This window comes from Cnephaeus nilssonii (genome assembly GCF_951640355.1).
Source record: "Cnephaeus nilssonii genome assembly, chromosome: 10".
Lineage (NCBI taxonomy): Eukaryota > Metazoa > Chordata > Mammalia > Chiroptera > Vespertilionidae > Cnephaeus > Cnephaeus nilssonii.
This window is the reverse complement of record NC_137081.1, coordinates 42,098,454-42,105,453: the sequence shown is the minus strand read 5'-3', so window position 1 is coordinate 42,105,453 and position 7,000 is coordinate 42,098,454.

The window sequence follows — 7,000 nt, the reverse complement described above, 5'->3', positions numbered from 1 at the left end:
GAACTGCTGTGTGTATATTTTAAAAACATTTGAAATGGTCTAGATATTTAAATATAATTTCTGAATTCTGAAAGATAAAGGTGATTCTCTGATACCCACAGGTCTTGGGCCCTACCTTTATTTATTACTGTAACCCTAGGACCTATTTAATGCCTTACTTCTTAGGAGTTATTTAATAAATATTCATTGCATGTAATTGATAAATATATAGGCAATGTGCCATCTGAATTATGAGTTAAACAGGATTCTGGGCTAATAGATTTTTGTCTCCATTGGGTTTCTGGTATGTAGAAATGAGTTAATAATTTTTGGTTCATGACATATTCTTATCAATGGTCCTGTTTTTATTGTTTACTTTTTCATAAATATAATTTTGTGAATAAGTATCCATGAAACCACCATCTAACACAAAAGCTCAGTCTTAACAATAACCTACATCTAACTTATTGTTCCCCCCATCCAATCTCCCTCCTCCTCGACCCAAGGAGCAGAATCCAAAATCCTGTGATAAGTAATCATCTAAAACATATCTCCTGGGGTAGGGATAATGCAGAAAAAAACATTCTCATATTTCAAACAACTGGCCCAGGAACTTTTGAAAGAATCCATTGGCAGGCTAGAGATAGTATATATTTTATTCAGGCCAGTGGAGTGTCTAGTCTGGTCCATTCATCTTGGCATAGAGGGCTTGGCAGGCCTGTGATGAAGTGGGTAGGATGGGAGGAATTTCTTTGCCTTTTGATATTAAATGCTTAACAAGAACATGATAATCTACTTTTTAAAGTACAGAATTAAGGCACTTTGTAGTAGAATATCAGAACTGGTGTTCTTCTTTAGGTAAAAGCCATAAAAGTTTCCCATGAAGAGGAAATGTCTCATTGACTATGTAATAAAACTCTGTTCTTCACCCTTCAACTGCTTTCAGCTCTTTTGGCTCTTTGTTTGTTTGTTATTTGGTATGACTTCCACAATTTCTAAATAAGAGTGAGTGGTCAGTTTTACTCACCACCTTTGACTGTGACTCTGACAGAGAGGACTTAGCTCTCTTACACCACCCTGCAGTCTTTCCCCACTAGTTTTGGTTAAATTAGTATTTCAGAGTTTATAAAACTATGACTACCATTATTCTTGTCTGAGCCCAAGAGTGTACCATGATTATGTTTCTTCTGTCATATAAGTTTTCACTTTCCCCAGTTACTAACTTTCTTGATTTTCATTGGATTTGTTTTCTTTGTACTCAGTAATAGATCTTTCCATACCCTCTTATGTCTCTCTGTCCAATTTCCCTAATGGTTAACCTATCTGACACTCTATCAGGTTCCCCCTATACCCTTCCTTTGACTTTCGCCCTGGAAATATCTCCCTTGGACCGTGGGTCTTCTTGCTCTAATCTGAGTCAGTTGCTCTAGAGGCCTGTGGTCCTGGAATTCTCCTTGCCTTTTGTCTACATTGGATTCCCTATCTTCTTTAAGTGCATATTTAAAAAAAATATATGTTTGTTTATTTCAGAGAGGAAGGGAGAGGGAGAGAGAGAGATAGAAACATCAATGATGAGAGAGAATCATTGATTGGCTGCCTCCTGCATGTCCCCTACTGGGGATCGAGCCCACAATACGGGCATGTGCCCTTGACTGGAATCAAACCTGGGAACCTTCAGTCCGCAGGCTTACTATGCTCTATCCACTAAGCCAAACTGGCTTAAGTGCATATTTAACTCTTTTCTTGTTTTGCTCCAAAAAAGGGCCCCTGAGAAAAAAGGGCACGAGAAGTGATTATTTCATCTTGTTTTAAAATATATTTATTGTACCCTCACATTGGAATGATAGTTTGGCTATGAAATGCTAATTGAATATGATCTTCATTGTTTCATTGTTCTGTAGGTCCCAATGTAGCTTTTGAGAAGTCTGATGCCATTCTTATTCCTGATCCTTTGTATGTGCCGAGTCTCCCATTTGGAAGCTATTAGGATCTTCCCTTTATCCAGAGTGATCTAAAATTCCTTATGTGAACATCTTTCATTGATTATAGTAGATTCTCAGAGGGCCTTTCATTTCTCAGATTTATAAACTTCAGTTCTGGGAATGTTTCTTATATTATTTATTTGAGAATTGTCTTCTAATCATTTTCTTTTTGTCTGTTTTATTTATCAGCTGTTTAATATTTTACATTGATACTCAAATTTTCTTAAAATTTTCTTTGTCTATTTCCCTAGAAGATTTTATTGACTTTATCTCCCAGTCCTCTTACTGGACTTTTTATTTTGGCTATCTTTTCTTTCTTTTATTCCCCCCCTAAAAGCTCATCCTTGTTTATTCTGTTTTTATAGTTTCTTCTTGTTTCATGGATGCAATATTTTCTCTTTTCCCCTGGAGAATTTTAGTTGTAGTTCTTTGGAAGTTTTCTTCTGCTCCCTGCTTTATTTCTCTCACTTCCAAAGAACCACTTGCTAAATAACCATGCAGGCAACTTACACTAAAAAAAGGAAATACAGGTAATCAACAAAAGAAAGTTATAATTGATATCCTGTTTGTACAGAGACAAAAAATAGCTCTTCAAAAATAGCAGATTGAAAAATATTCACTTTGATAGTAAGTATATCACTGTTCCTGAGATACTCTATGCTACCATAATAACTGGGATGTCCAGTGTAACATGATCATGTCAGAGTTGCTCTTTTTTTGCACTAACACAAATATACATATTTTACAATGACAGTTGATACTAAATATTTGCCGATTTGCACAGGACTCAACTATTTGTGCTTTTTAAAATAGTCCCATTGTTAATGCACAATAGCACCTTTTTTTTTTTTTTTTTTTAAAGAAAGGTAAAGGATCCTGATGCAATAACAGAAAACGCAGCGGGAGCTGTTGTTGATCAGGCTCTTTGAACTGAGGGGGCTGCACCTGCAGCATTCAGGGGATTTCTTTATGGACTAAGATTTAGGATAACTTCACTGTGACTCAGATAAAATGTTTAGAGGAGCTCTCTCTGGATCTTCTTAATTAAGCACCCCCATATAAGTACATTTATTTATTTAAGAGATGTCACATGTATTTTACACATACCAAACACAAAATTTAGAAAGATGGTCGAAGTAGCACACAGAAATAAAAACATTAAAAATTTCTACGTGTATCCAGTATATCATTCCTATTTGGGAGCCCACTGGTCTGGGAACAATGCCCCATTTACCTATAAAATGAAAGGTTGTAGAATTTGCCTCCATAATAAGTGAATAACGTAGTGAGAAGAGAATCTGGAAAAGCTTATTTTTTTCTTCTCCATGCCCATCTCAACCTCTCTCTATTATAGTTTATTCTTCACTAATGGGAAAGCCCCTTAACTAGGCATTGGTACAGAAACCCAGCTCCCAGGAATCATATGCTCCCCTATGTGATTTAAAAGCACTGTATTCTTCTGGCTATTCCTGTGTCCTCAAAGTCCAGGATCAGATGGAATTTTCAGATTAGTTGCAGATGCCCTCCCCTCCCTGCTTTGTAACTGGATGTGCTTTAATTCAAAAGGCAACTTTTCAGGCCATTAAGCTTCAATTCAGTTTAATGCCTTTGGGCTGTGGGGCTTGAAATCATAGAGAAGCCTGAATAAATGTTTTAAAATAAAATCTGGAAAGCAAAGCACTTTTTCCCCCCCTTATAGCAAATTTGTTTTTAGTTTTGTGATTTTCTGCCTCGTTCAAATCAAACATCTCAGTCATGTTCAGGCTGCAAAACCCTCAGTGGACGGTCCCTCAGAAGTGGACAGGCCAAGGCTGAGGAGGTTCGAGTTGTCATAGAGGGAGGAGGGCAATGGCCTTTGCCTCCTCCCGCTTGTGGCTTTCAAACAGTCCCCAGTGACCAGTTTGTATTCCAGGCCATAGTAACTCTTTTGCAGAATGAATAATATTTTCTTAAGCACGTTTAAGTCCTCATTCACAGCCTATTTTAAAAATGATTTAATGAATAAAAATATGCTATTTATAAGTCCCTAAGTGCATATTTTTTAAGACTAGCTTAAAAGAGTACTTTTGTTTACACACATTTACTACAGTGGCCAAGTGGGATGTTATTGTGGGCAGAACTCCCCCAAAATGATTTATGGAGAAAACTGCTATGTACCTGGTCATCTTTTTTAGCATCAGGTTCAATGTGAACTCTTGATTCACATGAACTTGCACAGACCCTTGTCCTTACTTTTCAAGTGTGGAAACCAAGGCTTGCGAATATACAAATACCTTACTCTAGTTTGAGCCAAAAACAGTGGGTAAGTCAGGAGCCAAGTCAGATTATTTGAAAACCTTGCCAATGTGCTACCTGTAAGAAGAGCTCCGATAATCAAGACAAGAACTGGGCTCTTATTTCTAGACTGGAGAAAAAATTTACTAAACAAACTAATATTCTACAAAGCACAGTTTAGTGTACATGTTATTTTAAGTCCCGGGAAGCAGCCAGTCATATGCCATTGATATGCTAATTATGAATTATTTCTCTATTTGTCAATCAGGCTCCTAAATAATTTCTTCTTAGCAGTGCCTAGTGAGCTGGCTGAGTTATGGCATGTGATTTAAAGAAATAAGAAGATGGGTTTAAAATAGTTTCTAATTCAGATTAGACTGAACTAGGAAGTGTGGTGGTATATGACACCATCTTTTAGGTAGCAAAGTGCTAGTTTTGTGTCCTAGTCTTTAAAATTAAGTTTATTCATAAATTTGCTGTCATCTAATCGATGTGGAATTCTGAATACTTTTATTATTTAAAATTAACAATTATTCTAATTTTAAATGAGAAATTGATTTTAAAAATTATTTTCCACCAAGAAGAACATTTTATTTTTTTAAACGGAATCTCCATGATCCACTTCATCAGGAATAGCACAGGCTGAGATGCATTTAACTGGATAGTAAATGATCTTGTAAGAGTAGTTGGACTCCTTAGAAATAATCTATAATGGTTGAATAAACTTTAAAAAAAATGTATTCTGCCTTGTTTTGTCAGTGGGGAGCTTTAGGAATTTCAGGAAGCCTAGAATTGTGGTAAAAATGAAAGAGAACATTTTAGTATTTCTTAGTAAAAAGGAGGACTTGTTATTATAATCCCTCAAAGAAAAAAGGAAAAAGAACTATGGGTTATATATTTGTGCAACCCTACAAACACAAAGTCACTATTTGACTTGAGTTGTTCTAACAAATCTTCTAACCCAAATCAATTTAAGTTAACCGGGTACAGGCCACCGAAGTCTATCCAGCGTGATAGAGGAGGGGCACTGCACAGCCCCCGCCCTCCCCCTCCTCCCGCCAGAGAACCAGGATTCTTATGAAGAATTTAAAATTTTCAGTGGGTAAGTGTTTAAAGTGGGAAATTCATCTTTTCTTAAAATTGGAAAACTGAGGTCAAGTTAGAATGATACAGTGCATCTTCTCAACAGAGAATAATACTGAATGGATTTGAGGGTGGGAGTTCTTGATGATTAGTTTTCACGTAAGGATGACACTCTCTGGAATTCTGCATTAAACGCAGTTTCATCTTCACCTTAAAAGTCATTCTTATCATCGAGCAAAGAGCATTTCCAGTGCAGTGGTAATAACACAATGAAATTTTATCAGGTGCCTCAGTAATGTATAGTCATCAATGAATCTAACAAGGATACATTTTTATAAGAAAATCAATACGAGAACACAATTATATTGTTGACTGTAGCCAGCATCCAGAAATGAAAAATAGAAAGGAAAATATCACTTTGCTATTGGAGGGGGTTTCAGTGTATATAACATGCTGGGATCTTCTCTTCAACGTTATTAGGTATCTAGAGATACAACAGGCAGCAAAGGGATAAAAAATACTTCACCCTTTTTAAATGTCAGAAACAACCTTAAAACCACTATTTTATCCCTAATCTGTTGTTTGAATGAAGTGCAGTTTTCTGTCCCACTGAAATGTTTATATGTGTACACTGAAATGTGTTGTGAGCTACTGTTTGGATACTCGTGTTTACAAATGGGAAAAACTATTCAAATAGTGAATTGAAAGAAAACATCAATGAAAAATTCTACCACATAGACATCTGGAAAACATGGGAAATAAATGTTTTAAACCTCTGCGGACTGGAGATCTTGTACTATGTCATCTACTCAGTATTGTTTCTCAATAAATACATACTCGGAAAAGAGTGATTGATGTGTGTTATTTTAAAAATAAAAAAATACTTAAGATTTTAAACTGTACCTAATGTATTAAAACTGTCTTAAGAAGCACTTTTTAATATTGTGGCTATATAATTCCATTAGAATTCTCTCATTTTTCTGCCTTAAAAAATTTTATTAACTTGGAATTGTAACACTTGAAAGACTGTTTAACACATTTTGTCATTAAATATGAAATATGCATTCACTATCATAAATGCATCAGATTCTAAAATACGGGTTTGTTTTGATATCTTGATTCTGCTTATTTTTTGTCCCTTTATTTTTTAAACTTTCATAAAGGTATAGCCTGGCTGACATGGCTCAGTGGTTGAGCATCAACTTATGAACCAGTCAGGGCACATGCCTGGGTTGCGGGCCCGATCCCCAGTGTGGGGTGTGCAGGAGGCAGCCAAGCAATGATTCTCTCTCATCATTGATGTTTCTATCTCTCTGTCCCTTCCTTTCTGAAATCAATAAAAAATATTTTTAAAAAAGGTGTACATAGATACAATTTTAAAAGGAAAATTATATTCAAGGCTTAAAATTAAAAGCAGCAGCCCCTGACTCAGTCTTTCTCTCCTGAGACCTCTTCAGTGTAACCACTTTTCAGTCTTCTAACTTGTTCTTCTAGTATTTGTGATCGTGTTTCTGAATAACATCCTTACCCTATGATTAAATTATTTTTCAGCTTTAGGTATTACCTATTAATTTCCTACCTCTAATAATGAGGTTTAGCTTTCACACCCTTCCTCCCTGACACCTTCACTCATTTTGGTAGGATAAATATTCAGAGTCTATGACTAAGTACATCTTTTTTAC